The sequence below is a fragment of the Pinus tabuliformis genome, chromosome 7, assembly GCF_031772625.1.
Source record: "Pinus tabuliformis cultivar Carrire ecotype Pingquan chromosome 7, CPIR1, whole genome shotgun sequence".
Lineage (NCBI taxonomy): Eukaryota > Viridiplantae > Streptophyta > Pinopsida > Pinales > Pinaceae > Pinus > Pinus tabuliformis.
In genome coordinates this window covers 1468514049-1468534586 of record NC_142293.1, presented here as the reverse complement: position 1 = coordinate 1468534586, position 20538 = coordinate 1468514049, and positions in this window count along the sequence as shown.

The window sequence follows — 20538 nt, the reverse complement described above, 5'->3', positions numbered from 1 at the left end:
TGCAACCATGGAAAACTATGATTTGATGTACGGATAGACTTTTGAACAAGAATGAATAGGAACGCTGCTATAAAATTATATTAATCAAAAGATGCATATTGTTTAAATTACTTGAACCTTTAAATCACGCCACAAACCAAATAGTATACAAAAGTGTCGTAAACCAATTGTTCATTATTCTATTGGTTAATAGGAATAATAGTATTACAATTACAATTCTAGATACTTATTTATAAACATGAAATCAATAGGAACAAAGGCGTTGGGTCTGGGTCACGGTCACCGGTCTGGAACCTCGATCAATATTTCGAGATAAATTCTGGAAAACTATAGGGGGTCTCTATATATAAAACCTTAGGAACAATCTATCAAACCCTCGTCTATACTAGAGAGATACTAAAAATACTCTCTACCAGATATAACCAATGATGTCAACACTTATCAATAGTAAAAAGAAGGTAGTATCAGTCGGGACGGAACTTGTAAGGTGACCACAATTCTCGAATGCAAAAGTAAACACTCTCTTGATTACCTGCTCAACACAAGGAAATAAATAAATTAGTACACTTGTGTAAAACAGATAGAGCTTCTGAGCCAATATAAAAATAGGAAGACAAACTAGAAAAGTTACCTAGAAAATATTTCCTTGGATAGGAAGACAAACTAGAAAAGTTACCTAGAAAATATTTCCTTTCCAAGGGAAGGTTTCCGTAAGCACGTATGTATTCAAAAGCACTTAAAATAGTAAACGAATGGTATTGGGCCATGGTGTATTACCTTCCAAACAACTCCTATTGGACAAGAGTTAAAATAAGTCTGGAACCTAGTCTGTCGAAAAGTCTTCCAAATGTTCTAGTTCAAAATCCACAACGCAAAATGTGAATCCTTTAGACACAGGAAATTTAGAAGGACGAATGGTAATTCTGAAAATAAAAAAGACCATTAATGTCACCACTACCTGTCCAAACAAGGAAATGGTAATAGTTGAGTGATTCTATGGTCCAGTTCATTGGTGTTGCAGAGAACGGTGCGGCAGAGACAAAGGTAAGAGTCACCAGTTCCCAGTTGTAGAGAGGGAGGGTTGTTACCATGTAACCACTCGCTCTAATCTAGATCGTCCATGTAACCCTAAGAATTACAAACTGTAGATTTTGGGACCCTATCCAATGGCATAGGTGTGTTCCATGTAGCACAGAAAGGAACAGTTTACCGAGAGTTTGAATGGGGTGAGCGGACCTTACCCTAGTTTAACTGGGATTCCAGGTGAACAAGTGTAGAAAAATAATTCATAACCCAACCTTAATGTAAACTTTAGCCATAGTCCAACCATCATACCCTGTATTAAATTTCAAACCAAATATACAAAAAATAAATAAAAAACAATATAAGTGTCTATGTGATTAAGAATTTTTTTTTTAATGTGAGGATATTGTGTAGGTTACTGAAACGTTGGCCTTAGGTAGAAAAATTGAAATAAGATAATTGAACTGATAATGACGAAGAGGTAATTTACCCTTTAGCTATGTACGGTGTTTGTAAATTTCTACCAGTTTTCGAACCTTGTCACAGAACCTTGGGTTTTATGTTGAATCATTTCGTAAAAAGGGTTTTAAATTCCCGCATCTTATGAGAGATTGTCCAACTTCTTTTACAAAATTTTCGAACCTTGTCACAGAACCTTGGGTTTTATGTTGAATCATTTCGTAAGAAGGGTTTTAAATTCCCGCATCTTATGAGAGATTGTCCAGATTCTTTTTCCAAAAATTTGTAGCGGTCGGAAATAATTTACATGTTATGTTCAATTATTTACGTTATTTATCAATTTGCCTTGTATTTCGAACCAGGTCACCAAGCAGTGGGTTTTATTTTGGATAATTTTTTTCCAGATTTTCCCAACATCTCTCTCCAAAAATTTGTAGTGGCTGCAAATAATTATTTTATTCATTGTTATCCTTCTTAGTCGTGCCCTTAGGAATATGTAAAATTCTTCATCAGGAATAAAACTATCATCAAAATGACATGGAAGTGCAAGCCATTGTTCTTAATTCTTATTATGTATATTTTCAAAATATGAAATGTATTTTTTTTAAATAGTTTTTAATTCTATCGTGAATTTTAAAAATAGATGTTTTATTTAATTAATATGATATTTAATTTTAAGCTTACTATATACACTTTTAATATATTGAATGGTTAAGAATATATAATTTTTTTGGGAAGAGGTTATAGATTTAAATAAAAAAATGGTAAAATTTATGTTTTTTTTCTATTTTATGAATTAAATTAGGATACGATATTTTTTTCTTTAATTGTGTGTCTTACAAGCAATTTTCTCACAAAAATAAATTTTCAAACATCAATTTATTAATTAAAATGACAAAAAATAATAATAATAATTAATATTTAATGTGGTTTACAAACACTCATGATCGCTACATCTACAGGAAATATCAACGTGAAGGGATCTTCCAGCCGACCAAACTAACGAAGTCTAATCCCAAAGGCATTTTAACCTTTTTATAGAAGCAAGGGATAGTACTAAATGAATTGAAAGTAAGCATGGCTCAAGATTTCTCATCACTTATCCTAAAATATTTCCAATCACTTCAAAAAAAGAACATTTAATAATTTCACTTAAGGAAGTTAGATAGTAATTTATATCCGATTCTACCAAACCTTCACTTAAATTTCAAATAGAACGAAGATTAAATTTATTCTTTAACATTATGCACAAATTACATAATATACTATCTTCCTAAAATTAAAGATTTTTTTCTATGTCTAGGTATAATTTCTCAATAATGCAAACTTATAATATATATATTTTTTTAAAATTGTTTCGTATAAGTAAGTGAATTGGTATAATGGTATAGAAAACTTTACTAACATCATGGTTTTCCTTACATCCTATTTGTACTTTGGAGATAAATCGATTAAAATTTTATTTTTTGGGGTGGTATAATTAAATAAATATATTATTCCTCCTACTTGGAACCAAGTTTTAGGTTCCAATATACTATGGTGTATATGGTGTAACTCTTGTGCGAATCAAAAATAAAGAATAATGCAGTTATTGTATGTTCTTTGATCTTCCTTACATATTAACCAAATGGGATGTAATTAATAATTCTTTATATAACACGTCCATGACCTTATATTCAAATTAAATATGGAAATATTTGTTGGTTTAGCTCTTCATTTAGATCTACATGTAGAATTTTAATTGTTCTAAATTACACCTATTAGCCTCCTTGTCCTCCGTTTATTTTCTATCTCTATATTTTATATAATAGCTATGGTAAAAAAAAATCATGTAAATAAAGTTAATAAAGGAAAAAATAAGACCATGGTCATGGAACATGTATTCGAGGATGGATGTTGGGAAAAATATCCTAGTGTGGGTGTCATTTGGTTTATTATGTCTATGGAAATTGGTAAAGCAATGGAAGAGGCTTTGGAAAAGAAAAATGGCACTTCTAGCAATTTATTTATGAAAATAATGGAAATTAGGAGAAAAGGAGGGTGAAAGGTCATAGGTTGCATTGAGGAGGAAAATAAAGGAAAAATAACTAAAAATGAAGAAAATAGAGGCCTCATTAATAAAAAGGCTTCAGAGGATCAGTAGGTACCTTTTGTCAATTCAATTTCGGAAGTCTCTCCCTAATATCTCTCTCTCTCTCTCACTCTTGGACACTTAAAGCATTCTTGGAGCACTCTAGCATTAGATCAAGTAAATCAAAGGAAGGACCAAGAAGGCAAAGGGAATCAAAGATCAAGCAAGGAAAAGCAGGACCATGCATCTACAATGGGATTACTTGCAGGTATTGAAATGAATGTGTGATTTCCTTACTAAATTTGGCATGTGCGGTACATACATGCATGTGTTTGTTTCTCTTGTTGTCATTGGCATGGGATTTTCTAGGCGTGTCTGTGTTCTTGACCCTTTTCTTACCATTTCTAGATGCTTTCAAAGCTCAGTGAGGTGGCATTTGAAATAAAAAAAAGAAAGCCTAGGAATCCTAGGACCCGAGAAGGTGGGATTGTGGTAATGTTGAATTTTGTGTACCTTAGTAGGCCTAGGAATCGTCGACGAGTGAATGGTAGGATATATGGTAAATCCTGGAGGTTTGTGCCCTCGATCACACCTAGGAATCCTCAAATGGTAAATGACGGCATATACGATAAATATTATAGTGTGTAGTCTCGATTAGAAATAGGAATCCTTAACCAGTGAATGGCAGAATATATGGTAAAGCCTAGATACTAGAAGGCATGCAAATTCTTTATGGTGTAGGTGGAGAAGACCGAAGGTATCCATGCTTGTTTAGGGCCTAGTGATCTGATGGGGATTGTGGTAAAGCCTGAGGAAATCTGAATTGGTTTGGTTTTGAGTACCACATTCATGCTTGGAATATGGCATGGGATTGATTAGTTGAAAGAAATATTTGGTTTAGCCCAATATATGGTTGGGGGGTTCATGGAAGTCCTAGATGTAGTTGGCTTTTGCATTCATTAATAAGAGTTTCTTATCCTTTCTATCTCATGTGTAAATATATTGGTTCATATGCAGTTTTTATGGTTGTAATATCCTTATTATTTCTGTTGGTTATACGCTGGTTATGAGTACGTTTTATGACAGACTTGGTGTATGGATTTCATCATGTTTTGATTAGAAAATGAATGCATAATGAATATATGACCTAAAATATGATAATGAGACTATTTTGATAAGGAAATGTAATGCTTCCTGGTGAATCTCCGATAAGTATGAGACCCATATGGTCAGGTCTATGTTATGACCTGTAGATTACATATTTGAGACATGTTTGACGAAATGCCTCTCATGGCTAGTGGGGGTTCGATTAAGTACCTGCAAAATTTATTTCATGAGTATCTTTGTTTCATTGATACTGTTCTTTTTTGGAAGTTTCATGAATTTCGGGGTGGTGGCCTAAGACCTAGCCATGAAAAAGTGGCTTAGAATCTAAGGTTGTGGGTGCATAACTGCCTAAAAAAGTCCACGATTGCTGGCATGCCTTGCTGTGGGAGTGACTAGAAGGCCTTAGTCACATGCATGGCTTTTCATGGGAAAAACTGAGGGTCTATATAAGTAAAATTTCAAGTTGGCTCAGGCATTAGTCACATGGAAGGCTTGGTTTCCTCCTGATGGTTTTGTAGCATGTTTGGAATGTCAGTTTAGTTTCGTAATGTCAGTTCCACTTCCTTAGCTATACATAGGCAGTGGAATCACATCATAGTAGCCTCTCGTCACATGTTTATATCAGTGGATTGGTTAGCATGGGTAAATATGGGAGGAGGGTGTTATAGAGTGCTATCATAGCATGGTTTCGTTCTCTTTGTATGGTGTCTGGTTTCTGTTCACTTTGCGTATAACATGTGATACCACATAGTGGTATCAAAGCCTAGTTTTTTTCTTTTTAGGTGGTGTTTGGTTTCTGTTCTCTTTGTGTAATATCTGATACCACATAGTGTTATCAAATCATGGTTCACCCCTTGGACTAGATGAGTGGTGTGTTGTAATGCATACATGTCAATTTCACATGTTCTCTTTATGCTCATGGTCTATGTGCTTGTTGTTTATGTGTGGTGGTGGTTGTGGTTGTAGTTTTCTTACCATGTGAAATTGTAAGGTCTCATTGTTTGGTATGTGGTTAGTATGTTCACACATTGATAACTGGATGATGGTTGAAATGATGATTATATATTGTTATGATTATCATTATACATGCATCATGCTAATTTGGTTCATCTTACAAATGAAATATCCTCCCCCAAACTATACTGAGGTATGTTGATTATGTTATGTTTCGGTTTTAGCTAACATGGCATACTTGTAGGAAAGAGATCAAGATGAATAACAAGATTGTAGACTACAATTCACAAGACTCTTCCTATGGATCATATGAGAAATGTGGTGGTGGGAATTATTCTTACTTAGCAAACACATTAATAATCTTAAAGGAAAAAGTAAGGAGTTGCAAGAAAGACAACAATATGATCATTTAGGTATAGAAGAAATAAGCATAATTTAATGTAATAATCCTTCAAAGTTTCTCATACTTGTAGAGATAAGGACCACTTCAGATCAACCATGGGCAAGAGGACAAGAATAACGGGGCATATGGCAATAGATCTCATGGTGGGCACAGGTCGGATACAGATGACACAATTTGAGATGGCAGGCTCTTGGATACTCCATATAAGGGAGGTGATGGACATAGGTTCTATTCTAGTTATGGTTTTGATAGGCACTATGATCATCATCGTTATCATCCTTAAAGGAGGAGTGACAAAGGATATTTTCCATATCAGTTCAAGAAAGAAAGGACACCTACCTTTGATGAGGATTTCAAGGAGATGGAGGATGTTGAGGCATGGTTACTTGGGATGAAGAAGTTCTTTGAATTTCATAATTACACAAAGAATATGAAAGCCAAAATAACTATCTTCAGCCTCAAAGGGAAAGTAGACATTTGGTGGGAAGATGTGATGCAGGTTAGAGACATTAGGAGAAAATAATTGAGTTGGCATGAATTCAAGAGATTCTTCAGGAAGAAGTACTTGTCAAAGAGGTACAACGAAAGTAAGGCCAAGGAATTTTATGAGTTAAACATGGATCAAGCACAGATGAGGAGTATACGACCAAGCTTCTGGAGTTATTGAGGTAGTTATCATATCTTAAGGATGCAAAGGCTATACTTTAGACATTTTTCAATTGATTACCATTAGCATTAAGAGATCAGATTGAGTATGATGAGTCTCATTCACTTGAGGAAGTTATTGAGAAATTGAAGCACTGTTATTAGTAGTAGAAGAGTAAGACAAAATAGCAACAATGTTGGAAAGGTAAAGATAAAGCTAAAGGTAAATGCCATCCAAAAAGAAAAATACATGAGACAACAAAAGAAAAAGGAAATGTTGCACCTAATAAGAAATTCAATGTAGTTAGACAGGGACATGGGTCAGATCCTAGATGACCCTTGAATAGTGGTGATGGTATAAGACAGTGGAAATTTTGAAAATGTGGTAAGGATCATCTAAAGAGAGATTGTCCATAGAAACAGGGTGGTAGGCCTCAAATTTACAATGCATAGAAAGCAAAAAATATTTGGGATGTTGGGTAGAGAATTTCTCGTATCTATGTAGGGTTGAATAACAGACACGTAGATCACCAAACATTTATTATCAAGATGAATGGTAACGTTTGTGATCAAGTTGTTTTTATTTTGATTAACTCTGGGTCTAATTATAGTTATGTTGACCTTGACTTGGTGGATACATGTGGTTTGAATAAAAAAGAACATATAGAGTCTTAGTTCGTGTAGTTGGTTGTAGGTACTAAGAACATAGTTCATCATTGGGTAAGACCTCGTGTATTTGAATTGAATTGTATGCCCATATGAATACATTTGAATATACTGCCATTGGGATCATATAGTATGCTATTTCTTATGAACTAGCTATCTCTTAACAGGACTAAGGTAGACTACTATGATAAGGCTATTGAGTGTTTGGATGACAATGAGGAACATAAAATCTTATAGAGGAAGAAGAAAGAAACATTAGTTAGAATGGTAACAACTATGCAACCAAGGCGCAGTCGTAGAAAACATTGTACATTATTTGAAATACATATTTCTAGTGATAAAGCTAAGGATGATGAGGATGCAAAGAGATTAAGCAGATACCCAATCCTATAGAAGTTTCAAGATATGTTTCTAACAAAGATTACAAAGCTTTTGCCTCACAGAGAAGTAGAATTTTCTATTGAGTTTCTACTAGCGACAACACCAACATCAAAGATGCCATATAGGATGAGCACTCTAGAGTTAGTAGAATTGAAGTTGTAGTTGAAGGAAATAATTGACGAATGATACATTAGACCAATTGTATCACCGTGGGGTGCATCGATGTTTTCTGTGAAGAATAAGGATGGTACTCTCAGGTTATGCATTGATTATAGGTAGTTGAGCAAGGTAACTGATGAGTCTCGGTATTTCAAGAATGTTGCAACTCCGAAGGCTACCAACTTTAATTATCAACCTGGGGTTCGTAGAAACTTAAGGTCAAAATTAGCCGTTGGTCGATTTAGCCATTGGAGTCTCTGCTCAGAATATTTAACATGCTAAGCTGGATCTGTTTCTTCAACTTGTCCTGACGATGAACCACACTGGTTGGTTTGAAACTCGTCGACAAATGATGTCTCTTGTGATCTTCGCCGAAATTTTTTTTGTAAACTTAAGAGGTATCAACACTATATGTGCAACATACAATGTGTCATTAATTTGATGTCATGATGTAATGGATTGAATGTAAGGAAATCAATTCCTAAACTAATTTCATAAATGGAAATTTTACTTTGGAAAAGAAATTAATCCTAGTCAAGAACAATAAATTGTAGCTGAAATCCTAAGAGAATAAATTCAAATAAATAGGCGTAATCTAGATTGTTAAAATGCATGTCCTAATTGGTGTTTATTCTTCCTCAGCTATGAATTTAGAGCCTAGTGGTCATGATTCAACCCTAAAGGATGAAAGCCAATCTTTTTGAGCAAATCTAAAGAAGTATATACATGTTAGAAGAGTACTACTCGAAACGACATGATGTTATAGATTTATTATAGGAAGTTATAATTCATCAAATGACCGAGAAGATCAAATAAAAATTGGATGAGACAAATTATGTTATTGACTAGGATGTCTAGATCTCAATTCCAAGTGGAATCACTAAAAAATACCTCTTAAACCATGCTAAAAAATAGCAGAACGTTACTAGTTTAAAATCTAGAAATTCAAGAACTAATGAGCTAATAAATCTATCAATGTCTAACATAATAAAGTGAAAATTAAAAGGGGTAATTTTTTTTATTAACTAGAATTTTTTTGTGATATAATTCAACTGGAATCAACTAAATTAAAGCTCCTTAGCATGCTCTCAAATATAGAATACATTCATTGTTATTTGCCACAAGGAACATCCGAAATCTAGATTTGGGAATAATCAAACTAATCCAAGTAGCTCAATTATTAATATGACCTTCCAAAGTTGTTATAGTGATTAAATGATGCTTTTGATCCTACAAAATAACTTACTTCGGCCATTTAATTCGATCATACAACAAGAAATCATTAATACTAAATGCAGAAATAGGAAAAAGGCAAGAACAAGAGATGCATTTGAATAAGAAGTGAAAAGTAGAAAATTAAATGATACAAAAGGGCTTTGAGGCTCTTGAGATGGCCAAGCCCGAGGAAATGCAAAGTCCTATGAAGGAGACCAATATTTGTAATTTGGACATGTCACGAATCTTCATTACCTCCATTGTTGGGAACATGTCCCCTGGGGTCAATTTTAGGGTTAAAAGCCCATGTTTTGGGGCCAAAGACCCAAGTTTTATGTAAAGAATGTAAAGTCTCTGCATTTTGTGGTAGCGGAGCATGAAGATGTAAGCAGTTGAAAATGGTTTCCGCCCTTAGTTTAGATAGTTTTTGTCAGCTTGATGAGATCTGCCTTTGGTCTGCAAACCATGGGATTGTATAAAAAGGGAGTCTTAGAAGAGTCTACGACAGTTCATAAGTTTTCTGTAGAGTTCAAAGTAAGTTTATGGGTTTGTGAAAGCTAAGAGCGAAGAGTCTTAGCATAGGAAGGGGCTCTACCACTAAATGTGCAGAGGCCTAGGGTAGAAGTCTGCAGCTGAATGCGTGGACCCCTGCAGTTGTGTGCGTAGGATAGTTAGAGTTTGTACTAGAAATCTGGATTATCAATAAAGAGAAGTATTCTAGAATTATTTGTGTATTTTACTTCTATTAATTGCATTCAATTATGTTATGCTAAACACTTGGTTTACATTTTAATGCTATTCTCATGCACGAATCTATGTTTCTCTTTTTTATATGAATGGAAGTAAGGATATATGTTTACACGAAAATAATCATAATTACATGTTAAGGCTATACGAAACTAAGATAATATGAGTAGATACAGAAGTAAGAGTCATTAAAGAGGCGTGTAAGTGCCTGATATATCTATTTAGCATACGCAAATGATGATTAGAGGCTTTTACAAAGGGTTTAAAACCAAATAAGAGAAGTACATTAATAAGCCCTAAAGGTCTTATCAATCTACGAGAAGACAGAGTGAGTGTATAAAAACAACATCACAACCATCTTAGGGTGTGGAAACTTGGTTCCTGCATCCCCCCATACTACTTCGGGTGAGACTTTAGTCTACGCTCTGCAGATTGATGTGGAAAAGGTCTAGTAGTGTAGGGATTTTCTTGGCTGCTTAATGCTGAACCCGAGTCAGGGCCTATCAAGCAAACATCCATCAACACAATTACATCCCTGAAAGAAATGAAAGGAGAGCTACAAAAATACGAGCTCTCTCCCCAACAAGACTAAGAAAAATCCCCCCTAGAGGAAAATTCGACTTGGTACTTATGCAAAATGATTAGGAAGCCTTCCCCATGAAAGGAGGAAACTTTCCCCACCAAAATCCCTCAAATAGTGGATCTCGTTCGCAATACTGGGATTCTGCATTAAATGATAGGAACCATATTCCTAGATTTTCTCAATAATTGGAGCTTTGGAATTTATGCAATAATTTGATAATATCTTCTTGATTTATTATCTAATATTAATCCTCCTGTAGTAGGGAGAAAGTCCCAAAATTATCTCCTCCTCCAAATCTTCATAATCTACAGCAATATTCTCACAATATTCCACAAAAATAAATAATATTAGGCACAAATATGCAATTATCCATAAAAATTCCTAATGAACATATTAAAGTTAAAAATAAATTATCAAAGGAAAAAAGAGAGGTTTAATGTGTTGAAGGATGGTCAGATGAGTCTTAATTTATGTCCAATTTGGAGGCCCATCATACCACCCTACTAAAAGTGTTGCCCATCCTCTAAGAAACTTAGTGACCTTATTGTGCCCCATTCATGGCCCTGGTCGTCTCCCTGATTTGTACATTATTTCCTTTGCCCCTTACGCAAGATGGATTCATTAAGATTTTTTCGGTTGGCAAGGTCTTCCACATCCTTTTCTAATCTCCTGCTACCTTTTTCCACCATTTTCACACCTTTGGAACCCTCAAAATGCCCTTGGATGAGATCATGTAGTAAACTAGGACATCCTATAGCAATTCCTGTAGTAACTACAGGAAACCCTGTAGAAGTCGGTTTAAACTAGTTTTGAGCAGAAATGATAGTCTGAGCCTAGGGAAGGCCCTCAAATTGACTTCCATGCACCTCAATTCCATTTTGGACCAAATTTTCCATGCCTTTCTCCCATATCTAGAACATATTTTAGGCCTTGGACAAAAGCTAGAAATAGATTAGAGACCCCTTGGAAAGCCTCTTTTCATCACTGTAGTTTGAGTTCTATTTTCGTGGTGAATGCCTTCTTGCATTTTGTTTCCTTCTTCTTCTATTTTTTGGCCGAGATGATTTCCTAATGGGCTTTGGAGTTCTCTGTTTTTATTAGGTCTCTCTTAGGCATTTCCATTTTGGATTTTAGCACAATTAGTTCCTTTTTTCCTTCTTGTAGCAACATTCTGCATTTTTGTAGCATTCATTCCTTCTCTTTCAAGATCTTCTAACTATATGGGAGTCATGAAGAATGATGTTTAGGGTTTGGAGGATGATGCTAGGGCTTAGAGGGAGTAGTGTAGGTTTTTGAAAATGGAGAGGATGTGCTCTGTGTGTTTTTTCCAAGAAACTTTCAGGGTGGGGTAGAGTGCAGGGTTTGTTCTTGAAAATGGTTAATTTTTATTATGAAATGGGATGGACTAATGATGGATAGATTTTGGATATGAAGTGGATTGAGGGTTTGGAGTGCTTTTGTCACTTGGCCTTCGCACAAATTTACTCTTTTAACTTTTATACCTACTACTCAAAATCATCACCTTTCCTAATTTGGATTTTCCACATTGCATGAGTGAGGGGGTTAGATGAAATTAACTAGTTGAGTGTGGTTGAGACTGCTGACCCATCCTTAGCTTTATAAAACCTCACCTCTCATGCATTGATAAAAAAATTCTAACTATAATATGCTCAAGAGAAGAGGTCAATAATATTGGATACTTGTACCTATTTGATCATTGTTGGAGAGGCATGCGTGCTACTGTTGAGTTGACGATCGATCCATGCTTCACTGTAGGTGCTAATTTTATTTTCTTTCTTCTATATAGGTCTTCATGGCTTGCTGATTCTTTGACTGATAAGGTTGATGTGCGAAATTTTCTTTCCAGTGTTCAATATTTTGATGCTGGAGTGGATGGAATGCCTCCAGAGAAGGATGTTCCTCATTTTCAATCTTCAGAAATTGCTTCATGCTATTCATGGTGGTTAGATCTTTTGCTACGTGAGTGAAAAAAGAATTGATGTTGAATTCTATTGTAATTATGTAGGCTTCTTATAGGAGGAGTCCTCTTCTTGTAGCAGTCATTTAATTCCTCTTCGATACGACATTAATTCATGTGGGAATTATGGAATGTCATAGGAGGTATAAGGATAAGGCTATAATCATCAAGGGGTGGTGTAGGTGGTGGAAAAGTTGATGACAAAGTTTTTTCTAATTTATTTCATGTAAGGAAGAGTGGAATTTGAAGACGAATTTTGGTTAGATGGAGTGGATGAGTGATGAAAGTGGTGTTAGGGGACCTATATCAACCTTCCCTAAAGAATACATGACCTTTTGACCCCTTTATCCCATCAGATTTCCTCCTATAACTTCTTCTTGGCCATCCTGTAACACTACAGGATCTTCCTGTAGTAATTCATGACAACCTCCTATCGCAAACTTGTTTTTTCCATATCTCCAAAATGGTAGAATGGATTTTCCTGAAATTTTCTGAGCATGTTACCATCATTGTTATGCATCTCTTCGTAAAACATCTTGGCCATTGGATGCATAAATATCAAGAAAAATTAAAAATGGTTGTAGGTTATGGAGGTCGATTTCTTGAAAAATGTGCTCTAGAATTTGATCAAATTACCTGGGCATGTTACCATTATCCTTATGCATCTCCCTAGGAAACAGATTTGCAAATTTATGCATGAATATTGAGAAAATTCAAAAAATGGTTGTAGGTGATGGAGGTCAATTTCTCGAAAAGTGTGCACCCGAATTTTATGAAATTTCTTTGGCATGTTACTATGACCTATATGCATATCACCCTGAAATGGCTTCGAAAATAGATGCATGGTTTTAAATTTATGACAAACATAATTTTATGCTCTATGTATTTTTGTTTCCTTTAGTAGCTACATGATCTTCCTGTAGCATTTGAGGACAACCTAGAAAATGAGTGGTAAAATCTTGGGAATGATGAGTGGATTGTATAAATAGACTAGGGTGATGGATTGGCATGGACTTGGTCCTTTTGGACCATCTGAGCAAAGGATGAGAAAGTCTAACTTTCACTTCCTTTGACTTTTCTTTCGATCAACTTTTCTTTTGGTGGGTAACTTATTTTTGTTGCTTGCAGAGGTTGGATAACACACGCATCCATGAGAGAGAGATACATAGAGAATATATATATATATATATATATATATATACATATATACATATATATATACATATATATATACATATATATATACATATATATATACATATATATATACATATATATATACATATATATATATATATATATATATTCATTTATTTATTTTTTCTAGTCCTACTAGTTGCTTGAATGAGGTTTTCAACTAGTAGGTCTTCCTAGGCACCTCAAAGGAGGTTTTCACCTAAGATATTTTTTTTTCTATTCTTTTCTCCCTTTTCAAACCCATTGGTTGCCTCATGGAGGTTTTCAATCAATTAGCCAATCTCAGGCACCTCAAAGGAGATTTTCACCTGAGATTTTACCTTTTTATCTTATTTTTCATTTATCCGATCATTCTCTGCTTAGAAAAAGGACCATTTTAAAGTGTAGGAATACTTCCAATGGGGCCACTTGCATAATTGGGTGACAGATAAAATCATGTGTAGGCTCGAAACATATTGTTTTACATGTACTTGAATATAGGAGACCAAATGCTTTAACTTGGATGATATCAAGCACAGTTGATGATCTGAGTTGACTCAACTCCCAGATTTAACCAAGATCTTTTGCTTACATGATGTGATTATAATTGATTTTAAAAGAGCTTAAAGGAACATATATGCATGTTCTAAAGAAGGAGGAACATTACAAGAATCAACAACATAACACACAAGATGTTGATAAAGGAGTTTGTCCAGGAGGGCCTACATCTCCGGGCCTGGTATCAAGATGGTGTAGGCCACCATATTAAGTGATGGAAAGAGTGATGATGTACATGCATATGTTTTCTCTATCATACAAGGAATACTCCCTCATGCAAGAGTGGCTCCAAGTGATGTTCTATTGTAGGAAATCTCATTAAAAAAAAGGGACTCCTATCAACATGACATAATTTCATGTATGTTAATAGTGAGCATCCCACCAACATGGCATCAAAGGGATCTAAATTCAAATATACATGACAACACATGAGTATCCATTCAACATGATGACAAAGGGATCTCAATCAAAACATGATAATAAGTACATCTCACATCAAGAACAAAACAAGATCCCACATCAAACATTGAACACAGATTTATACAACACAATGCATCTAAAGGAAAGAGACAAAGAAGTACATGATCACACTGCATATACCTCACATCAAGGAAATATCCGAAGAAGAGGATAATAAATTGTTGTATGTAGATATACCATCAATCTCGTGGCGTCGAATATCATGGAAATGATTGCCCGCACATTGAATGTTGACACCTGTGCTCCACTTTGAAAAGTGGCTAAAACATGAAATGATCAAATGGAAAATCTAATTACACCATCAGATTCGTGGATTCGAATAGTGTAAAATCAACTGTCAAATTTATCAATTTTGACAAAGTGGAAATCTGGGGGTATAGGAATATTTTATATCCCCCCTAGATTCCCCAAATATTCCCTCCTCTGGGTCATCTAAATATCTGTTGCTGAGATCAAAAATTCTATCTATGCCACCAAGTTCATGTCATTGAGAGGTGTAGGATCAACATAAAGTTTGACCAATTTTGACAGTGAAAAGATTTTTCCCTACTAAAAATTGGGCTCAATCATGGTTCTTCCTGCCTCTTCTCCAGGCTCATGGTGCCAATTAATGAAAAAAATATATATCTCAGACTTCACGCCATGTTCGGCCTTCGTTTCACTCCATTCCACCGTTCGATACCCCCATTGTAAAAGGAATTGAAAGGTTTATATAAACGTGGTTGGGTGGAGTTAGCAACAATGCCGTTGTGGCACATTGGTGGCAGAGTAATATAGGAGGGCAAAGATCATGGTGTCAAACCCTTCGTCTCTTCAAAATGGTAAGGATGCTGTGTTTTACCTTGGCACATTTTTTTTATAACATGGCACGAAATTTTTTGGGTTTTGGTGTAACCGTTACATAGCGTGTTTGTTGTATTAAATGGGATGTTTGGTTAGGCCGCCCATGGAGCGGGCCAACCACATGGCCGGATAGGTTCAATTCCCACTGGCCCATAACTTTGTGCAGAAAAGTGGGTGGGGGCGTGGGCTGGGTCCACCGGAGGTGGCCTGCGCACAACCCATATCTATATATATATATATATATATATATATATATATATATATATATATATATATATATATATATATATATATATATATATATATATATATATATATATATATATTATCAATGTAATGCGGTGGAAGATGGAGGGTCCGGTAGGGTCGTAGCCATCGGCCCATTAATTTGATTTAAATATGTATAGGGTTGGTTAGGGGCCGGTGGGGGTCATGGCCCGTCGTCCATTTTTATTTTTTATTTTTTATTTTTAATACTTGGTTTGGCGATGGTGAGGGTGGTGTCCCACCACCTCATTTATATCTATATTTATATTTCTATTAAATAGACATATTTTTTCTATTTTGTCTAATATAAAGGATATTAGACAAATTAAGTATCCAACAAATTCGTCTGCTTTCGGGAGCTAGGTTCCCATGTTGGTTGAAGGTGAATTAGTAGGACACTTAAACCTGGCCCACTTCCCAACTTTGACCAAAACTTCACTAGCTCACTCTCCCTTATACGAGCTCGAATTTGAGTCTCATTCGCATCGTTGGAATTTGGGTGACAAGCACTTAAATCTGGTGCTGGTTTGGGAGCAATTTGACCATTTTGAATTTTGAGCCCTTCTAAGTACTCTGGGACTTTTGCATGTGTCTGAAGCCACCTGGATCAATCCTCCCCACTGAGGAGATTTTGGTCTTCCACGAGCATGAAAAATAATTTGCAACTTCTCTGTACCTTGTATGCAATTACAAGTGTGTCATAAGTCACCCTTCCTTCTCCTTCACCTTTGTCCTTTGGAGCCATAAGCGATGAGTTGACACCTGCCATCCTCTACAAACCTGTTTTACAATTATGAAAATTACATGCTTAACTTACAAGACCAACTAATGATCCAAGAATCCCATACTTTCCATGAGTTTATAACACATACTCGGTGGTCAAGTTTATATCAAAATGGAAACAATATCCCAGCTATGAAACAAGGACAACATATCATTGTTGCTTCAACAAGTGATGGGAGACACATCATCATTGCAACACATGATTTACAAAAATATGTCCAAACGCTATTGTTGCCTTGACAAGTGACAGAAAACATATCATCACTTTTCACAGCTCAACATGCACACAAACCAAGACCACACATCATTACTTAATAAGTGATGGAAAACATATCATTAATTTTACATTTTAAAATGCAACAAATGATTTACAAAAGCACGACCATGACAAGCTAACATATCTAGAAACAACTTTTCACTTATGAATGGGCCACCCCCATGTGGTGGTTTTTCTTGTCGAACAATTGTTTCACCTAGTTCAAGCATCAATGCTTTGTATTTAAGGCATTGCTTTTGATGGAGCCTCCAACAAGTGGCTCTTTGATGGCCACCTCTGTTGCAATGACTGCAATACATCTTATTCCTCCATATCTGCTTAACATCTTTCTTTACCTGCTGTTAAGAGGATCTTTTATGCCTCCTTTTCTATGCTGCTATTCTTTTCCAGCACTCAACAAATGTATGGTTATGTAATCCACAAAAGGTACATGTTTTTCTATCCCATGTTTTACATTCGTCATTTACAACATGATTATAATCAAAATGAACATTTGAATATCAAGACTGGTTATACCTTTCTTTGTCATCTCTGGTGTCATTATGGCGATGAAAGCTTGCCTCAACTCTTTCCCTGCAATGGGCACTTCCATGGGATGATGGGGATGTGTTCCCATCATTCTCTTCCCTTGATGATTTCAACGATGTCTCAGAAGCATCCGACACCTTCGAGCATTCTCCTTTAGTGTATCTCAAGCCTGCAAATCGAGGTCTTTACACAACCTCCAATGGTTGAGTTATGCCTTGGTTATTAACACCAAGTTCTTTTTCCTCCTTGTACCTTACCCAAGTAAGGAGGCTCATTTTTGTCCATGTAATTTGTATCTCCACATCTCCAACAAAAATCAGACTATGTGAGGATGAAACTGAAGGGAAATCAACATCTTTTACCTCCACTGTCGAGTTGGAAATAGCTGATGAGGGCTTCTCATCATCTATTGTTGGTGGTTCGCTTGCTGTCGTGGCGCATTCTCCAACTTCCTTCTCAACATACCCAAGTCCTTCCTGATGGGGCAATTCCTCTACTTTGATGGCGTTGACAATTCCTTGGCTAATAATGCCGAAGCATTTTCCTTCATACCCCATTTTCTTCAACAGTTTGGATCCAATTCTTGTGGTATGATTTTCAGAAACAACGAAATCATCATCAGGAAACATACATGAATTCAGAGAATTGATTTTTACCTCACATGGGTCACACTACAACTTTTTCAAGGCCTCGTCCTTAGCTTACAATTGTCGTAGCAAACTTTGTTTCTCGTCAATATCTTCATGTAGAAGCATCTTCAATTAAACATTCTCTTCTTGAAGACTTTGGCTGTTGCACTTCAGTTCTTCTAGGGCCTCTTCCTTGGCTCCCAACTGAAGCTGCACTTGCTTCTTTTCCTTTGTCTCTTTTTGTAGATCTTCATACATTATTTTCAACTTTTTGGAAATTCTAAGCATTGCCTTGTACATCAATCTGTCATCCTCCATCATTGCACGTTCCATTGTTCATGCTCGCAATTCACATTCACGCAAGGACCGCTCTAATACCAAACTTGATCCGAGTTGACTCAACTCCTAGATTTAACCAAGATCTTTTGCTTTTGTGATGAAAAGAAGGAGGAACATGACAATAATCAACAACATAAAACACAATAAGTTGATAACAGAGTTTGTCTAGGAGGGACTACGTCTCCATGCCCGGTGTCAAGATGGTGTAGGCTGCTGCATTAAGTGTTGGAAAGAGTGATGATGTACATGCATGCGTTTTCTCTGTCATACAAGGAATATGCCCTCATGTAGGAGTGGCTCCAAGAGATGTTCTGCTGTAGGAACTCTCATTAAAAAAAAAAACGGACTCCTATCAGTATGACATAATTTCACATATGTGAATAATAAGAATCCCATCAACATGGCATCAAAGGGATCTCAATTCAAACATACATGGTGACACATGAGTATCCTGTCAGCATGATGAAAAAAGGATCTCAATCAAAACATGACAATAAGTACATCTCACATCAAGAAAAAAACAAGACCCCACATCAAACATCAAACAGGGATCTATACAACACAATGCATCTGAAGCAAAGAGACAAAGAAGTACATGATCACACTGCATATACGTCACATCAAGGAGTTATCTAAAGAAGAGGATGACAAGTTGTTGGATATAGATGTACGATCAATCTCGTGGCATCGAATGTCATGGAAATGACTGCTCGCACATTGAATGTTGACACTTGCACTCCACTTTGAAAAGTGGCCAAAAAGTGAAATCATCAAATGAAAAATCTTATTGCACCGTCAGATTCATGGTGTCGAATAGTGTAAGATTGACTGTCAAATTTCTAAATTATGACAAAGTGGAAATCTAGGTCTACAAGAATCTTTTAGATTCCCCCTAGATTCCTCAAAGACTCCTTCCTCTGAATCATATGAAGATCTGCTACTCAGATCAAACTTCTGTCTATGCCATCATGTTCATGTTGTTGGAAATAATACTGAGAGGGGGGGTGAACCAGTATTATCTAATTCTTTTAATAAATCTTCTTTATTTGTTCTTTGAATTATTTTTGCATGTCAGTACCATAAAATAATGAGCATGAAAAAAAGAAAACAGATAGTCACACCAAAGAACACAAGATGTAAGGTGGAAACCCAATGTGGGTGAAAACCACCTGCTGCAATATGCCTCTATCTTCTTTCAAATTAGAAACTCCTTTTACAATTGTTTTGTACTGGTGCAGTCCTTTACCAGTACGCAGGCTGCAACCTGCAGAGAGCTACAACTCTCTCTCTCGTTTTCCAGTCTCTCCTGGAAGGGAGCTACAACCCCCTACTTCTTTTCTTACAAGGACCACTTTTCATAAATTTTCAAACTGGATCCATAAGCATCAAATGATCATCAAGTATAAGAGAATCACCCAATCAACTGTAGTAACTAGGTCAACAATAATAGGACCAAACCTAGAACACAACAATGATAAACAAAGATCTTAAGAGAAGTAAGCACCCTGCTCAACTGCTCGCCTGCTTATGTAAGCACCCTGCTCAACTGCTGGCCTGCTTACTGTACTCACCCTACTCAACTGCATGCCTGCTTACAGTACGCACCCTGCTCAACTGCTAGCCTGCTTATGTACGCACCCTGCTCAACTGCTAGCCTGCTTATGTACGCACCCTGCTCAACTGCTAGCCTACGTACCCCGCTCTAAGTCCATTGAACTGCCTGCGGACCTCCGCACCTGCAACCCTTCTGTGCCTGCGTATGTACGCACCTATAACCCTTCTGTGCCTGCGTATGTACGCACCTACAGCCCTTCTATGCCTGCGTACCTCCGCACCTTCAACCCTTCTGTGCCTGCGTACCTCCGCACCTTCAACCCTTCTGTGCCTGCGTACCTCCGCACTTGCAACCCTTCTGTGCCTGCGTATCGGCGCACCTGAAACACTTCGTTCCTGCGTACGTACGCACTTTCTTTCACTGTACCTGCGTACCTTCGGGCATAGATGATTTCAAGATTTCAAAAATAACCCAGACAGTCAGATCTACAGATCTGAACATGCGCCGAAGAGATCTCGGTCCATCAGTAGATTCGCCTTCTTTAGATCTAGACCAGATCTAGCCCTCATAAGATATTCAACCAAAAACATGCTCAAGCAAAATGATCTTCTTTGCTTTATATAGGAAAGCCCTTCCTTAAAACATGGATCAATACCACGAGCCGACACCATAATAACCCAATACCGTCGGCTAAATACCAAGAGTAAAACAT